Below are 19675 nucleotides of genomic sequence, written 5' to 3'. Positions count from 1 at the left end.
CCACCTATGGGGTTGCAGTTCCCTTTAGCTCCTTGGGTACTTTCTCTAGCTCCTCCATTGGGGGCCCTGTGATCCATCCAATAGCTGACTGTGAGCATCCACTTCTGTGTTTGCTAGGCCCCGGCATTGTCTCACAAGAGGCAGCTATATCTGGGTCCTTTCAGCAAAATCTTGCTAGTGTATGCAATGGTGTCAGCTATTGGAAGCTGATTATGGGATGGATCCCTGGAGATGGCAGTCTTTAGATGGTCCATCCTTTCTTCACAGCTCCAAACTTTATCTCTGTAACTCTTTCCATGGGTGTTTTGTTCCCAATTCCAAGAAGGGGCACAGTGTCCACACTTTGGTCTTCGTTCTTCTTGAGTTTCATGCGTTTAACAAATTGTATCTTATATCTTGGGTATCCTAAGTTTTGGGGCTAATATCCACTTATCAGTGAGTACATATTGTGTGAGTTCCTTTGTGAATATGTTACCTCACTCAGGATGATGCCCTCCAGATCCATCCATTTGCCTAGGAATTTCATAAATTCATTCCTTTTAATAGCTGAGTAGTACTCCATTGTGTAAATGTACCACATTTTCTGTATCCATTCCTCTGTTGAGGGGCATCTGGGTTCTTTCCAGCTTCTGGCTATTATAAATAAGGCTGCAAGGCAAAAGACACCATCAATAAGACAAAAAGACCACCAACAGATTGGGAAAGGATCTTTACCTATCCTAAATCAGATAGGGGACTAATATCCAATATATGTAAAGAACTCAAGAAGGTGGACTCCAGAAAATCAAATAACCCCATTAAAAAATCGGGCTCAGAACTGAACAAAGAATTCTCACCTGAGGAATACCGAATGGCAGAGAAGCACCTGAAAAAATGTTCAACATCCTTAATCATCAGGGAAATGCAACTCAAAACAACCCTGAGATTCCACCTCACACCAGTCAGAATGACTAAGATCAAAAATTCAGGTGACAGCAGATGCTGGCGAGGATGTGGAGAAAGAGGAACACTCCTTCATTGTTGGTGGGATTGCAAGCTGGTACAACCACTCTGGAAATCAGTTTGGCGGTTCCTCAGAAAATTGGACATAATACTACCAGAGGATCCAGCAATACCTCTCCTGGGCATATATCCAGAAGATGTTCCAACCTGTAAGTAGATCTAGTTTTTAACACACAGGCTTAGTTGCCATTGAATGAAGATAATACATAGCACATTAACCCCAAAGTTTCCTCTGAATTGCAGGATTTTTTTTTTTTTTTTTTGGTTTTTCGAGACAGGGTTTCTCTGTATAGCCCTGGCTGTCCTGGAACTCACTTTGTAGACCAGGCTTGCCTCGAACTCAGAAATCCACCTGCCCCTGCCTTCCGAATGCTGGGATTAAAGGCGTGTGCCACCACACCAGGCTTTTTTGGGGGGAGGGGGGATTATTTTTAAAACTTTCATTTGTTGATTGATTTAAGGTATAATTTTGTTTTGTTTCCTTGCACGTCTATACACCATTTGTGTGTGCGATGCCTTAAGAGGTCAAAAACGGTCATCTTTCCCCCTGGAACTGAAGTTATAATTGATTGTTAGTCACCATGTAAGTGCTAGGAATTAAACTCAGGGATCTTGAAAAGAGCATCCAGTAGTGTTCTTCACTGTGGAGACATCTCCCCTGCCTCATGAGTTGTAGAATGCTAAAGCCACAGCCAAAGCAACAGTCAGCTTGGATGTTCTTGTGATCCTCAAGCACCACGACTTGAAAAGGCTCATTTTGTCAGCATTTGTCAGTGATCCCTGTTGTAGTAGTATTGAGGATCATTAATTCAATCTTGTCACATAAATCCTTCATACTCTAATGAACTCTGGTGCCAGACACTGCCTTTTATGTTTAGAAAAACATCAAATAAAACATGAAAATTTCCATCTACATGAAGGGAAATAATTCTCTTTGTTCATATTCATATCTATATACCCCATATCCATCAAGCCCCACTATCTTTACCACATAATGGTCCTTAAATCTTTGCATTTTGTTACAGCACAAACCCCAGCTAGTCTAAATTGCTGTCAGCTTTCACTTGCACCATTACCAAAATAGCCTCCCAGCTGGTCTCTCTTTCTTATTCATATCTCTATCTATAATCACTCTTCCTGTAGCCAAAACGATCTTTACAAAAAAGTAGTCACATCATGCATTTTTCTTGTCCAAACAATTCTCCATTGCATTGAAATTAATGCACAAAATAGGGATAGTTCATAAAATTCTGCATCACCTCATCAATCATTAATATATACAACCTATTTTTTTATAATAAGTCACACAGAAACTTATTCTAAAACTAATTTTCTCCTTCTCCATATGTTGTGCCTCAGCCACACCAACCTGATCAAATTTTCTGGAGAACACAGTTCATTCACCGTAACACTTAGTAGGTGCTGATAACTCCTACAGAGGAGGTTGTTCAGCTCCATTTCCACACCTCTGTAACAAATCAAACCACTACATTTCACAACTGAATTGTCTCCTGCGTGGTGGTTCTTGAGGCCTTATGCTGGTGATAAAGATACATCTCTGCAGGCAAGCAGTTAATCCCAATGAACCTATTGAAAATAATGCAAATTAAAAATCCACTTAAAACCACGAGTCTTTACTATAAGACTTTTTATAAGGTAGCTTCTGCTATCTTAAAAATAGTCAGAACACTTACATTAGCCTATAATTGGTCAAAATCACCCACTACAAACCAATTTTATAGTAAAATAGTGAATATCTTTTGAAACCCATTGTATGCGTTACTGAAAGTGAAAAGGCAGAATAATAGCATAGATACAATTTTGTATCATTGGTTTGTGTTTGTGTGTTTTTGCTCTTGACCCAAAGTCCTCAATTTGCTATGTATACTACGCTGGCCTCAAACTCATGTAGATCCATCTTTTCTAGTTTCCCAAGTGCTCAGAGTAAAGATATTTGCCACCACTCACTACAGTTTCTGTACCCGTGTCAAATGTAAACTTCTAAACTCAACCACTATAAGGTGAGAATTTTCATATTCAGTGTAGGAAGATTATGTTTTGCTTTTATACAGTACTTGAAAATTATAATAGAATAAATATAACGCAGTAAAGAGATCTAGGTCTTCCCTCACAAAGTAAATGGAAAATGTAGTAAATACAGCAAAGGCTTCTGCAAAAATCCCAGAGACCAGTTAAAATAGGAAGTCCTTGCATCTCATACAAGGATAAGCAAATGAAATCAGCCAATTATGGAAATGCATGGTACTCCTAACTGTGTCATCAGATCCCTTGCCCTGTAGTCAGAGCCATATACTCCTCCTTCCCGGAGAAAGGGAGATGCTTACACTAGATTCTACCTTGACTGGATGGACTAAAATTGGGGCTGTAAGTTGAGCATGTCTGGGAATGGTTAATTAAATGTATACAGGAGTAGGCAGTGCCACTGACATGCAACAAGATGGAGTGCCAAGAACATTATTCAATCCACTACCCACGCTGTCACAATACTACATAGAAGCAACAGCATGTACCTCCTGTGAAGCAATGGGCAATTCTTTTCCAGTGAGCTGAAATACACTAAGCCAGATAAATAAAATGCTTCCAGAAGTGGCTTGCTAAACCTATAGAATATACAACCAAGCTAAGTAGAGAAAGTCTTCCAGGTGTGAAACCTGACTGTAAAATCAGGGAGCCCAAATTTCAAATAATCTGATACATAAAAAATCGGTCATATTTATTTATTTATTTATTTATTTATTTATTTATTTATTTATATTAGATATTTTCTTTATATACATTTCAAATGCTATTCTGAAAGTTCCCTATACCCTGCCACCGCCCTGCTCCCCTACCCACCCACTCCCGCTTCTTGGCCCTGGCATTCTCCTATACTGGGGCATATAAAGTTTGCAGTACCAAGGGGCCTCTCTTCCCAATGATGGCCAACTAGGCCATCTTCTGCTACATATACAGCTGGAGAAATGAGCTCTGGGGGTACTGGTTACTTCATATTGTTGTTCTACCTATACGGTTGCAGACAGCTTCAGCTTCTTGGGTGCTCTCTCTAGCTTCCCCATTGGGGGCCCTGTGTTCCATCTTATAGATGACTGTGAGCATCCACTTCTGTATTTGCCAGGCACTGGCATAGCCTCATACGAGACAGCTATACCATGGTCCCTTCATCAAAATCTTGCTGGCATATGCAATAGTGTCTGGGTTTGGTGGTTGATTATGGGATGGATCCACCAGTGGGGTAGTCTCTGGATAGTCCATCCTTTCGTCTTAGCTCCAAACTTTGTCTCTGTAACTCCTTTCATGGGTATTTTGTTCCCTATTCTAAGGAGGAATGAAGTATCCACCCATTGGTCTTCCCTCTTCTTGATTTTCTTGTGTTTTGCAATTGTATCTTGGGTGTTTTATGTTTCTGGGCTAATATCCACTTATCAGTGAGTGCATATCTAATGACTTCTCCATTGCTGGTGGGATTGCAAGCTTGTACAACCACTCTGGAAGTCAGACTGGGGGTTCCTCAGAAAATTGGACATAATACTACCAGAAGATCCAGCAATACCTCTCCTGGGCATATACCCAGAAGGTCCAACTGGTAATAAGAAAACATGCTCCACTATGTTCATAGCAGCCTTATTTATAATAGCCAGAAGCTGGAAAGACCCCAGATGTCCCTTAACATAGGAATGGATACAGAAACTGTGGTACATTTATGCAATGGAATACTACTCAGCTATTAAAAACAATGAATTTATGAAATTCTTAGACAAATGGATGTATCTGGAGGATATCATCCTTAGTGAGATAACCCAATCACAAAAGAGGTCATAGTATATTTAACAAAATGAATTCAAAGCCCAGAAACCTAAGAGAGAAAAAGTAACCAAGCTAAAAATCAAGATTCAATTACAAAGATGCCCAGGAAATTAAATGAATAAACAGATAAAACCAGAAAAAGATGTATAAACAAATCAAGACTCCTAAGACAGGTAGAAATGTGAAGAAGGATCAGCCAGAAACACCATTCTAACAATCCAGTTTTTGAGTTGAGCAGCACAAACCAGAAATATCCCACCAAAATACCAGGAGAAAATAGAGTAGAATGGCAATTTACTTGATTTACATAATTTACAATTTACATAATTTACTTGAGTAAACAATTGTCAGATCTTTCCTACATCTTAGAAGAAATGGACTTATAAGTTCAAGAAGCTCAGAAAATGTTCATTATGATAAATAAAAGAAGACAACATGTAAGTCTCATTATAGTCTGCTAATGCAATGAGAATACAGCTAAAAATCAGATAGAGAGAAATGACTTACCTTTAACTTACACATAGAATTCTTAATAGGACTATTAGATGCTGGCAGAGATAATATATTAAAAGTACAAAAATAAGAGAAAACATCCATTCAATAATTCTCTATCTAGCAAAAATATTCTTCAGGATGAATAAATTAAGACATGAAAAATTTGTAATACCATAATTGTTTTATAAGAAATTCTGGAGAAATTCTTAACGGAGTAAAACCAAGAAAAAAATCCCACATAATTTATAAGTTTCTGATAAAGAGAGACATAATATACATGCTTAAAATATAAATATGGTATAGACATAAATAGATGTATAGAAAATATATAAACAAATAGTTTTTAATACAAATGTGTAAAATATCACGTAAATTTTACCATTAATAGCAATGTGGGTGGGAGTACAACTTAAAAGAAGTAGAATTTCATGAGTAATTGATATTAACTGTCAGGGAAGAGTCTGACCATGCTACTATGAAATATTTAATAAAATTTCAATATATCTAGAAAGAATATATATATATATACATATATATATACAGAAAAATGAGAAACTAAACAAAATAAACATCTATAAAAATTAGTAAGATGGACCTGTAGTGATGATGGCTCAGCAGTAAAGAGCAGTAGCTGCTCTTCCAGAAGACCTGGCTTCAATTCCTAGCACCCACATGGTGGCTCTCAATCATTTCCAGCACTTGTGGATCTGATGCCCTGTTCTGTTTTCCATAGGCATCATGTGCACAGGTGGTTTACAGTTACACATGCAAGAAAAACACCCTGAACTTAAAAATGAATATAAAATAAATTAAATTAATGAGACATAAAAATTGTAAGAACAAAGGAAAGTATAAAAAAAGGCAGAAAACAAAAATTCAATTATAAGTAATCCTATGCCAGTAGTTTCTTTAACTTTATACACATCAAACACATCAGTTAATGTAAAATAATGGTGACAAGAAACAAGAATGCTACACAGTGATCAAAGGAAGACACAACTTTAAGAAAACATGCACTTAACAATACAGTTCTCACTGTATCGAAGATTGACAGAAATAATGAGGAAATGTGTAACAATAAAAAAAAATGTAGCCTAGTTCAATATCTCTTTGTAAATTCTGTATAGACTAACCAAACAGAAGCTGTGCTGGAGGGGAGATGAATCACATCATAGATGAAACAACCTGGAGGGGGGACAAAAGAAACAAACCAACAGAACAAAACAGCACTTGATGCAGCAGAATACACAGGTCTACTGGTTCACACATGGCATGTTTCCCAAAACAGTACACTGGGGAAGTCAAAAAAGGAGTGCTACCAGTTTAAGGTAGTATAATCTTATTAAGTTTTTTGTTTGGATTTTGTTTTGTTTTCTAGAAATGAGAAACTAGCTATGGACAGAGAATAGGGAAATCCTTAAAGAGATGGAAATCAAGCATCCTCTTACATAAGCTATTTCAAAGCATGAGTCAGAAAAAACCCCAGAGCACCTGGAGACAAATGTAAACGGAAAAGAGTTTGTGAACCAGGAGGACACAGAGTAAAATGGTACCAAAGGGAAGCTCACAGTGGTAAATACTTGAAAAAAAAAATCACCAGCCAGCTTCTCCTCTCAAGGAACTGGAATAGGAAGGCCAAACTGAACTTTAATCTAGCAGAAGTAAACAATACAAATAAGATAATGATAAATAGTGAGTCAATAATTGATCAACAAAATTAAGAGTGTGCACTTTTTAAAAATTAATTTATTTTTACCCTCCATATTCCATTTTCCTTCCCCCACCCCCATCCACCCTCTGACTGCTCCACATCCCATGCCTCCTCTCTAACTCCCACACCTCCACACGTGGATGGCTCCACCCGCCCACCCCACCTGACCTCTAAACTCCCTATGGCCTCCATTATCTTGAGGGTTAGGTACATCATCTCTGAGTGAACACAGACCTGGAAGTCCTCTACTGTATGTGTGTTGGGAGCCTCATATCAGTTGGTGTATGCTGTCTGTTTGGTGGTCCAGTGTTTGAGAGATCTCAGGGATCGAGATTAATTGAAACTGCTGGTCTCTCCTACAGGATCACCCTTTTCTTCAGCTTCTTCCAGCCTTCCCTAATTCAAAAACAGGGCTCACCTGCTTCTGTCCACTGGTTGGGTGCAAATATGTGCATCTGACTCTTTCTGCTGCTTGTTGGGTCTTTCAGAGGGCAGTCATGATAAGTCCCTTTTTGTGAGCACTCCATAGCCTCAGTAATGGTGTCAGGCCTTGAGACCTCCCCTTGAACTGGATCCCACTTTGGTCCTGTCACTAGACCTTCTTTGCCCAAGCTCCTCTCTATTTCCATCCCTGTAATTCTTTCAGACAGGAAAAATTATGGGTCAAAGTTGTGACTGTGGAATGGCAATCCCATCCCTCACTTTATGCCCTGCTTGGGGTGGGCTCTATAATTTCCCTCTCCCTACTGTCAGGCATTTTATTTCAAGTCTCTCCCTTTGATTCCTGAGAGTCTCTTACCTCCCCTGTCTCTGGTCTCTGGTGCATTCTGGAGGGTTCCCCCAACCTCCTATTTCCTGAGGCTGCCTGCTTCCATCCTTTCTGCTGACCCTCAGGGCTTCACTCCTTTTCTTTCACCAAATACCAGATCAGGTTCCCCTCTTCCCTCCACTCGCCCCTACCCCATCCATGTTCCCTTCTAGGTCCCTCTCATCCTCCCCACTTGTGATTTCTTTCTTCTCTCTCCCCAGTGGGACTAAGGCATCCTCACTTGGGCACTTCAGCTTGTTGAGCTTTTTGAGTTCTGTGGACTGTATCTGTATCTTGGGTATTCCTACTTTTTAATTAATTATTTATTTTTTGCTAATATACACTTATTAGTGAGTACATACCATGTATGTCCTTTTGGCTCTGAATTACTTCCCTTGGGAGTATACCCAAAAGATGCCCCACCATGCCACAGGGGCAAGTGTTCCACCATATTCATAGCAGATTTATTTCTGATAGCCAGAACCTGAAAACAACCTAGGTGTCCCAGGACAGAAGAATGGATACAGAAAATGTGGCTCATTAACACAATGGAATACTACTCAGCTATTAAGTATGAGGATGGCCTGAGTTTAATTATATTCCTCAGACCACAGGGAGGAGTGACAGACCACCAGCCACCTTCAGGTAGGGAAGGCCCAGAGCTCGTAAAATATCCAAATGTTAATGGAAATGGTCATCAGAATGAAAACCAGGTTGCAGAATAGGGAGAATCATTACAAATGAACTATTCACATTAAATGTGAAAAAAAAAGTTCTGTAATACTCTAATAGCAATACTAATACTCTAATACTCTAATAGCATACATCCTATTTTAAACTATGCAAAATATTTGCTTTAATACATTCTGTCTACTGTAACTGTTAAAAAAAAATACAATATGATATAATGCAGTAGCAGCAGGAGTAAGGGGGACCTGGTGGGCCCATACAAAGATATCCACCTGAGAAATCATGGCGTGGGACAGATCTGGTATAAAGAAGGTTTACTGGAGGAATGTAAGGGAGCAGGGACCTGGAGAATGGGTAGAGCCAGAGAAAGACTGGAACAGAGAAGTACAGAAAGGAAGGAAGAGAAGAAAAAGGCCAGGGACATGTGGTGTGCAGGTTTGTATACTCTTGGGCCAGGGAGTGGCACTATTGGAGGTGTGGCCTTGTTGGAGTAGGTGTGTCCCTCTGAGTGTGGGCTTTTATAACTTAGCCCTAGCTGCCTGCAAGTGAGTATTCTGATAGCAGCCTTCAGATGAAGATGCTGCACCATGCCTGCCTGGACTCTGCCATGCTCATGTCTTGATGATAATGAATAGAATCTCTGACTTCCCAGCCAGACACAATTAGATTGTCCTTTATAAGACTTGCATTGTTCAGGGTATCTGTTCACAGCAGTAAAACCCTAAGACATGTGGAACAGAGATGAAGGTGAGGGAAAGAGAGAGGGACAAGATGGAGCGTAGCAGGGTAGCAAGCAGTCCTCTTATATTCTGTTGCACCTGGCTAACACAGTGGTTCAGGTAATAATGGTGGTATATGATGACACAAGCTATGTAGATAACTGTTGGGTGGAGCCTAGAGGAATAAATTGTCTGTAAGCCAATAGTAACTGCAAAAGCTAGGCAACTTATAAGAAAACAAACGTTAATTTTTTTTTATATTCTGGGGACTATGAAGTTCAAAACTAAAGCACCAGGAGTTTTTTTCAGGAATAGAACAACCTTTCCAGATTATAGGTAGAGTGATCTCTACTTATAATAGCAGAAAGAATTAATAGCTCACTAATGTCTCTTTTATGAGAATTCCAATCTCAGCATGAGTGCTTTTTATTCATGAGCTAATTATTTTTTCTTATAATACTATCACTTTCAATGACCAATTTCAACATTTGATTATCAAGACATATAGACCTCAAATAAGCATTTCTCTAAAGAACATATGACAATGGCCACTAAGAATCTAAAAAAAAAATGCTCACTGTCCCTAAATATTAGAGAAATGAACATAAAGAACCATGATGAGATATCATTTCACTTTCCTCAGTATGGCCAATGTCATTCTCTTAGATTTCCTTGGTTATTAAGGCCTTGATACTTCTAAAGAGCACATTATAGGTTTGGTTTTTGTTGGGCTGTTTGTTGGAAATATTATAAATATCGAAGAGAGTGACAAGAGAGATAAAGTGTTAATTTTTTAAATCATCTTTCCACAAGAGTACCCAAGTATGGCAGCGCGTGTGTGTGTGTGTGTGTGTGTGTGTGTGTGTGTGTGTGTGTGTGTGTGTTGAATATCTTGTTCTTCTGGATTGCAACATTCCTTCCAAATTGTAAGTTTTCCTCCAGGAGGAACCAGGAAGCTCACTAGCCTGGGGGGTAAACAGGAAGTGAGCCAATGGCTGGCTGTATGTCCTAGAGAAGAAAAACTCCAATTCTTGATGGCCATGACCCACAGTATCTTATCCTACTGTTGGAAGTAAATAGCTGATGGGGTGTTGGGGCTCTGACCAGCCAAAGAACAAAAGGAAGAGAGTTTACCCTGTGGAGCTGTCTTTGAGCTGTAAAGAGAGCTTCAGTTTTTTTTGGAGTCATCACATGGGGTTGGGTGTAAACAGATGCTGGGTATGGCCACCAACTCTGATCAGCCAAAGGAGAAAATGAAAGATATTTGGACTGAAAGTCTGCCTTCGAACTGCATAGAAAGCTTTGGGAGTTTGGGGTAGTCATCACTCATGTTGGGCAGACTTTCTGATTATACATTGGTTTCTGATTTACCTCTGCCCCCCTTTAAGTAACTCCTCACCCATCCTTCAGCTTGTAACCCCAATTAAAAACAAAAAAGCAAGCAAACAAAAAACTGGTTCCTAACATGGAAGGGAGAAATCCCAGAGGACCCAATCTAAAGACAAAGTGCTACAGACAAATTAGGAATGCTGAACACTTGAGATCTAGTCTTCCCCAAGGATGAGTCCTGGATTGGTTACTCAATACCAAATGTGGAACACTGAAATCTTACATAGACAAGTAACACTAAATAGACTGAACAGCTTATATCTAACAACTGAAAAAATAAAAAATAAAAATAAAATAAAATAAAGAGGCTATGGTTTTGAACTGGAATAAGGAGGGAGTACACATAGAAGGGGTTGAAGACAGGGAAAGGGGAAAATATTAAAATTACATTTTAAGTTTAAATTTGTCTAAATATTTTTTTAAAAAACGCATTTATTCACCAAATTGGACACTGATGCAATCATTATCTTGGTGTGCTGTGGGCTGTGGGCTGCATTCCTGGAATTAGTTGGCATATATGTGTTGTGTTTCCCCTAGCAAAATCTATCACAAATCAGTATGCATTTTAAAGAATATACACATACATGTACATATATATTTGTCAGAAGCAATCTAGGAAAGGCTATGGCAAGCGAGTTTTCTGGAGATGGCCCACCATTTAGTATGGTTGTGATGGGTGAGTTCTGAGATTTAAAGCCTGAGAGACTTCAACCTACTTGTTGCTGGTATGACTTTTCCTGTCAGTATTAGATAGCCCAATGATTCCTGGGCATCAGTCCACACTACTGGGAAAACATAAAAGTTGTTGCTTTAAACTTATAATGAATTTATGGAGCTAATAATAGATAATGGATGCTTAGTCAGGTACTAGTCTTAATGGAAAGACATGTAAACAATTCTTCTGTAACTCTTTAAGTTTTATCAAACTATGATATGTTATTGCATTCCACTTACTATGAACTTATAGAATGTAAGAATGTGTAAAAAACTATGTGATCAATTATCCCAAGAAAGTATAAAAACCAAGAAATACAGTAAAGCAATGATGTAGCCTTCTTCGGTTTCATCTAGTATGTATGTCTCTGTGTATGCCTGAATTTTCTCTTTTTTCCCCACTCTTTTCCTTTCTTTTCTTTTCTTTTTTTTGTGATTAATATCTTTTTTATTAGATATTTTCTTCATTTGCATTTCCAATGCTATCCCAACAGTCCCCCATACCCTCCCCCCCACTCCCCTATCCACCCACTCCCTCTTTTTGGCCCTGGCGTTCCCCTGTACTGGGGCAAATAAAGTTTGCAAGTCCAATGGGCCTCTCTTTCCAGTGATGGACAACTAGGCCATCTTTTGATACATATGCAGCTAGAGACAAGAGCTCCGGGGTACTGGTTAGTTCATCATGTTGTTCCATCTATAGGGTTGCAGATCCCTTTAGCTCCTTGGGTACTTTCTCTAGCTCCTCCATTGGCAGCCCTGTGATCCATCCAATAGCTGACTGTGAGCATCCACTTCTTTGTTTGCTAGTCCCTGGCATAGTCTCACAAGAGACAGCTATATCACAGCTCAAGAATAGTTAACAACCTCGAGCCTGACAAGCAAGGGGCTCTTGAGCCCTAGAGAAGAGTCCTAGTAACTAAGCCTTTTTCCCCCTTAATCCCCTGCTGCTATCAACATAAATTAATCTTGAGAAATCAGCAGCTTTTAGCCCTAGAACAGTGAAGTATTAAAAAAGATACTAGAATTACCAAAGGCAAATCTGCTTTGGCCCTGATTATAACTGACTCCATACTTTGTTGTTGCTTTCCTCAGTTTACCCTTTTTCTTTCTGAATTCTAGCTGATTCAACTCAGCTCTTCAGGCTCAAACTCCTCTCCAAGCTGACAGATTGGATCTTTCTTCTCTCTCAACCTCTGACTGAATTGCTCTCCTTGGCTTCTTACTAACTTTGACAATTTGTTCTAATCTTCTGGCTCCTTCTTATTCTCTAGCTGGTTCTGTCTTCATCTGTGTCTAGCTTGTTCTCTCTTCAACCTGTCTCTCTATAAGTGTTTTGGTAGAACTGCCTCCTCTCTTTCTCTGCACTGCCCCTCAAGTAGCTTCCCTTTTCTCTCCCTTCTTGTGAGAGTTAGGTGTATCTAGTCTGTCAAATCTTTCTCTGATTCATCACTCAATTAGACACCTTTCAATGCCACTCAATTAGACATCACCAGGACAGCCAGGGCTACACAGAGAAACCCTGTCTCGAAAAAAAAAAAAACAAAAAAAAAACTAGACATCACTTTCAAACAAGGGTGCTTCCTTCTACTAACTAAATTGACCTTCCTTGTTTAGTATTAAAACTGTATAGTAAGAGTGTGTGCAATTGCTCCCAGCTAGAGCTTTTGTTGGTGTGTGTTAAGACTGAACCACACTACAACTAGAAACAGGTATTTTCAGGAAACAACACAATCTTGAGGATCACAGTATGATTAAATGTCCTTTAATAGATGATGGCTTATGAAGTTAAAAAGAATGTTTGAGAGTCTCTCAAAGATTATCAAAGGCTATGTGGGTAACATATTGGAATTAGAAACAGAGGGAAGTGAACCTTTACTTGACTGGGACATCAATGCTGTGTTAGGTAGGACTGAAAAATCAACAATGACTAATAAAAGACCAGCATCACAGAGGTGAAACATTGTAGTTCCTCACAGTCAGCACACAGAAACTATGGTCCAGGGTGGTCCATGGTTACACCTCAAGCTAGAAACACAACTAGATGACTTATAAGTTTCCCACATGGTGTTGCTTTTTCAGGCATGAAAGGGTAATTATGAGTAGCTGATGCTTGACACAATGTGTCAGGTTGGGATGGCTAAAAAGAGTTCAGAAAGTAAACTGAGAAGCCTCATTTACAGTGGGAGGTTCCAGGAATGAGAGACTCATGAGAGAGACTGAGGCTTGTTACCATCTATCAAGACCAGAGTCCCTAAAAGTGCTGTGTAAGACCTTTGGTGAAAGTGCACATTCAGTTTCAATGGAGACCCCAGGATATTAGAGATGTTGTAATTGTGAGACATACATCAAGAACAGTGTCGGGTGTGGAGTGGAGCCAGCCTGAAGCTGAAAGAAACTGTTTACAGCAGATGGCAGAGATAGAGAGGTGGAGCTTCCCATGCCTAGAAAATTGTGAGTGAACCCCAAATGCCAGCCATTGATCTATAGCATTTTTTCCACTAGTGAATATTGATTTTGGTGATTTAACTGCCTGGTTCTTCTCTTTTGAAATAAGAAAATGTGTAACTAAGATTTTTACTTTACAAGAGGCCATACTTGAGATACTAGATTTTTTGAAGACAGATTTTAATCTGAAATGTTTTATTTGTGATCTTAATAATAAACAAGAATTATTATGCTTTAATAGTGATGTGTTATGTATCAAGAAGTCAAGGGGTCCATTATACTGGTTAGTTTCCTCCCATTGTTTATTAATTACTTTTCTATTGCTGTAACAAAATACCATGACCAAAGCAGCAAGATACACACACACACACACACACACACACACACACATGAGTTTATATGGGCTGATGGTTTAGAGAGTTAGAGTCTATTATGGTTTAACAAAGGAATAGAGGCAGAAACAGCTGGCAATTCACATCTTGTTCCACAAGTAGGAAACAGACAGAAAACACTGGGAGTGACCGGTTTCTCTTAAAACCTCAAATTCCACAAATGACATGTTTCCCTTGACAAGATCAGTCCTCATAATATAATTCTATAATAATTTCACCAACTAGGGAACCAACTGTTCCAACTTACTAGCCTTCTGGAGCCATTGTCATTCAAAGTACCATGCAAGGTCTCTAAAGTTCCTGCCTCTAGGTTCCTTCCAAAGGCTCTTGACCTGGTGTCTTTCTATAATGGGATATATCTTGTAATGTGAACTAAATCCATTATTCCTCAAGTGTCTTTAGGTAATTGGATCTGTCACCACAATAGAGAAGCAAACTAGGAAAAGAGGCATGTATATGGACTGGGAAAAGGTCAGAGGGAAAATATAAAATATTATATACCTTGATGAGACTGGTAGATATACAGTTGTAAATATATAGATATATAGGCCAATCGATGTAATTAATATATATAATAAAATATGTATTATATATAATATATATTAATATATACATATATATGCATGCATACATCTGTGTTTACATTTTACATGTGTATTTTTATAAATCATAAAATCTGAAATGAATCTCATTGCAATAAAAAAAATCTATAGAAGAGATAGATTTTTTGCTGTGGACAATAGTGAAATAAATGATTGGCAACTACTCACTGGTTTTGTCCTAGATCAGTTAAAAACATCCTTTAAAATGGAAAAAATTGAAACAATTTGTTTGCAGGAGAACTGAACTATCAAAATGCTACTAGCTATTCAAAATTACATAATAAAAATGTATTATGTCATATATTTTGGGGATACAGAAGTAAAATATAAGACAAATACATTGTTATAGATGAAGGGCATAAAACCAATTATATAGTTTAAAATGTCCTCAGGTATTTCAGTGTATTGCTTTAATGTATCCTGTCATAGTTTACATAATATTTACTTTACTTTCTAACACAATAATTCAAATATAAAAATATAACCATAATGTAGCTGAAAACCAATTCAGAGGATGAAAAGGGATGCTAGTAATACTGGTCCATTATGCTAAAGAAGTTCAGTAATCAAGTAAACAGAATAATTGAGAAAGAGGAACATTTAGCCCACATAATGATTACATTTCAATTAAACAACAGAACATTGTGAAAGTGGATTAAGAAAAGATCCAACCATATGCTCTTTACCAAAAGCATACCTTAAACATAGAGCACAGATGGTCTTAAATGTTAGAGTAAAATGAAAAGAGTACGATAAATTCGAGGAGGCTAATGTGTTTATCCTCCATCATTGAAGTATGCCTTAAGATACAGAGTATGCTACAGATGAAGGTCACATTGAATGAGAGCAAAAACCAAACCAAACCAAACCAAACCAAACCAAACCAAACCAAACCAAACAAACCAAACCAAACCAAACCAAACCAAACCAAACCAAACCAAACCAAACCAAACCAAACCAAACCAAAACAAAACAAAACAAAACAAACCAAACCAAACCAAACCAATCCAAACCAAACCAAACCAAACCAAACCAAAACAAAACAAACAAAACCAAAACAAACAAAACCAAAACAAACAAAACCAAAACAAACAAAACCAAAACAAACAAAACCAAAACAAAACCAAAACAACCCCAGCATGTTAAGAAGATATGAGAAAGACTATTGCTCACACTTTCAGCACTCCTTAGTTGCCCATAGTTCTTTGTCTAGGGTTGAAGTATCTGAGTGTTGTCCACTGTATACACGTATGCATATATATGCATATATATATGCATATACACACATGCATATACTAATACACAAATACACACACATACAATTAAAGAAAAAGAGGTCACAGGTTTTAAAGGGAGCATAAGTGGCCACATGGGAGGAAAGGGAAGGGAACTAATGAAGTAATGATATTACAATGAAGTAATGATATTACAATCTCTGTGGTAGTTTTAATGAAAATAGCCCCCATGGGCTCATATATTTGAATGTTTCCTCAACAGGTAGTAATGCTATTTGAAAGGATTAGACAATATGAACTTGTTAGGAAATATATTAGTGAAGGTGGACTTTGATGATTTCAAAAGCCTAATTCAGGCACTGTGTCTCTCTCTTGCTATTGTTTGTGGATCTGGATGTAGAACTCTCAGTTCCTTCTCTAGTACCATGTCTTCCTGCATGCCACTGTGCTTCCCACCATAAGGACAATGAATTAAACTTTGGAAAATGTAAGCAAGCCTCACGTTTAATGCTTTCCTCAGTAAAAGTCATTGTACTGCCCCGCATCTGCTCCTATTTGTTACTGAGTGAAGTCTCGCTATTGTCTTTGATGACAGAATAGTAGGACCAGGGGCTATCCTTGGCTTTTTTGCCTATTTGTGCGACCCTTTTCCTCCTACTGAGTTGCTATGTCCAAATTTGATACGATGGTATGTTGTACTGGTTTCAATATCATGGGGTTAATAAATAATTCTGGAAATCAATACAGTAGTAGTTATTTTTTAGCCAGCTATTACCCAAATAAAAGACACAAAGACCTTTGGAATTATAGTAAGCTTCAAAACACTGGACCTGGGCAGATATCAACTCTCTAAGGTATTTTGTCTGCTTTCATGCCTTGAATGCCAATATATTACTTGCCATATATCTTGCTTGCACTGATCCTACTTCATCAGCCAAGCCCTCATGGCCACATGCTCATGGTCCATATTATCCCAGGGTGACTTCCTTCTTTTTTCATCTCCTCTTTCTTTTGTGGGGGTTCATACCTGAGAACCCAAGCCTGGGAACATTTGTCCTGCTTACCTGTTTTCTGTCCAGCTCTTCTACAGAGCTACAGGCTCTCAGCAACTTTTATTAACTAATTAGGGAGGCAAGATTTATACAACAAATGCTCGTGCACATAAGAATCTGTTTGTCTTGGGGCAACCAGATCTTGGGATACAGTGTGAGTGTTCTCTAATTCGCCCGCGAATAAGGACACCACACACAATAGGGTTCTTCTGCAGCAAGCTTTATGCGTCTTGAGAGGGAGAGCATAAGCTTCACAACCGGAGACCCCAGGCAGTCCGAGCCCCTCCTTTTTATAAGAAATTCTCCCTGCCTCGGACGTGGCAAGCCATGATTGGCTCAACACTGATTGCCCCATCCCAAGCCATGATTGGCTCAACACTGATTGCCCCATCCCTGAGGCGGAGCTGCCCGGGGCGGGGATTTCCAGCACAGGATGTTTACGAGTTGTTATTGAGGAAATGACTCAGCACAGGATGTTTACGAGATAGTACTGAGGAAATGACTCAGCACAGGATGTTTACGAGATAGCACTGAGGAAATGACTCAGCACAGGATGTTTACGAGATAGCGGCGCTCCACATCTCCCCCTTTTTTTGTCTAATAAAACCAACTGGACACCCAGTATGAGAGGACGGGAACATTGGCCGAATCCTCTTACTCAGAGATGTAAGAACTATGTCTGCAAGCAACAACTAGGCTTGAGTGGGACCCGAAGTTGCTCCGACCTGTCCCTCTGCCATTTTTTCGAGGAGGGGAAGACTAGGGCAGGAAACCCCCACTAGACGGCATATTCCCCAGGTGGGACGGGGGGACCACCTGTGCGATGCATTGCTCTACAATCCTCTAGGGCTGCTGAAGCTCACCCGCTAAAGCGCGGGCAGCCAGCGACCAGTGGTGCAAATCAATTTTGTTTAAGCGCCGCCAACCATACCTGTGCAGATTGCCCCTGCTCCAAGGCAGCAAGCGCCTGGGATATCATGATTTTGTCTCTATTATTTTTCTTATATAATTTGCAAATTAACCATAAGCTAGATACCGATCCGAAGCAAAGGAGAATTCCAAACAAACCCACCCCCACCCATTCCTTAAAATAAGAAACAGCAGAAGAAATCCATGACGAAAAGCCTTCGGTCAAGGAGAGGTCAAGTCTGGTGGAATTGATTTGGACGATGGCCAATCTAAGTTTCTGGAGGGTTTGATCAGACGTCCAATTATATAGCAGCTGTTGGGACAAACTCTTAGAAAGATTAGCGGCATATGTGAAATTATAGCATCATGTTTTTTGCCTTGTTCAACCCTTCCTCCGACACGATTTTTTCATTGGACAGGGTTAGGCCCAAATGTTGCATAATGTCTCTCCCCCAAAGGTTTACTGGGAGCGGGAGCACATAAGGTTCGAATTTACCCTTTTGTCCCTCAGGAGCCTTCCAGGTCAAACTCTTTGAGCTTAAGGCAGGGCATGAATGATATCCCAGACCTTGTAGAGAGTGGGACGATTTTGTAGTGGGCCAAGCTTTTGGCCACCAGTGCGTGGATATAATGCTTTTGTCTGCCCCGGTATCAAGAATACCTTCAAACCTTTTTCCATTTACTTCGAGGCAGAGTTTGGGCCTTTCATTCAAGGATACAACAAGGTAGGCTGAATCAGTTCCTGACGACCCCATCGTTTTGGGACTGGGGCCTGGGGAGTCCTCCCAGAGGGTGTCGGGGAGGAGCAGCAATTGAGCTATCCTATCTCCTGCACTGATGGAAAACACACCCCTGGGGCTGGAACATAAGACCTGTATTTCGGGGGAGTGTAGATGGTCAACAACCCCAGGATGGACCACTAGGCCCCGTAAGGCGAGTGATCCTCGTCCGAGGATAAGGCCCATGGTCCCAGGGGGCAAAGGTGACATTGGCTCTATAGGTACTGGTTGGATACTCATTTGGGGCATTAGTAGGAGGTCGGAGGCGGCACGCAGGTCCACCCTTGTGGGTCTTCCTGGGTCGCTTCTTCCGCCATCCCGGATGTTCTGACAAACCGGTTCCCATATCTTTGAGGGCCCTGGGACCGTGGGCCCAGTGACCCGTTTTTTGGCACATTGGGAGCAGGAACATTTAATGGAGGCAAAAGCCTTCCCTGTATATCTCGCACTGAGCGACATTGATCTGCTCTATGGTACCCTTTACCACACCTCGTGCAGAGGGTCAAGACCCCCCCTTTCTTGTCTGGGGCTTTGCAATCTCTTTTGAAATGTCCAGGCTTACCACAATTAAAACAGGTCCGTTCACCGGTCTTCTTTTGTGGAGGATGCTTTTGTGCTAACATGATGGCGGCCGCGAGGCCAGTATTGCTAAGTGGACCTCCAAGCTCTCTACACACTCTTAGCCATTCTTGCAACCCTTTTGATTTTCTAGGAGCAATGGCATTCCTGCATTCCTGGGTGGCTTGTTCAAAAATCAGTTGCTCAATAAAGGGTCCTATCCCCTCTGGGTCCCCAAAGATTTTTCCTGCCGCCTCCACCATGCGTGCGACGAAGTCGGCAAAGGGCTCCTGGGGCCCTTGAACAATTTTTGTAAGCTGATTGGTGGTTTCTCCCTTGTGATTAAGTGA

Source organism: Mus caroli, unplaced genomic scaffold (assembly GCF_978045245.1).
Source record: "Mus caroli unplaced genomic scaffold, Mus_caroli_1 scaffold_17, whole genome shotgun sequence".
Classification (NCBI taxonomy): Eukaryota; Metazoa; Chordata; class Mammalia; order Rodentia; family Muridae; genus Mus; species Mus caroli.
Note: the sequence above shows the minus strand (reverse complement) of the source record.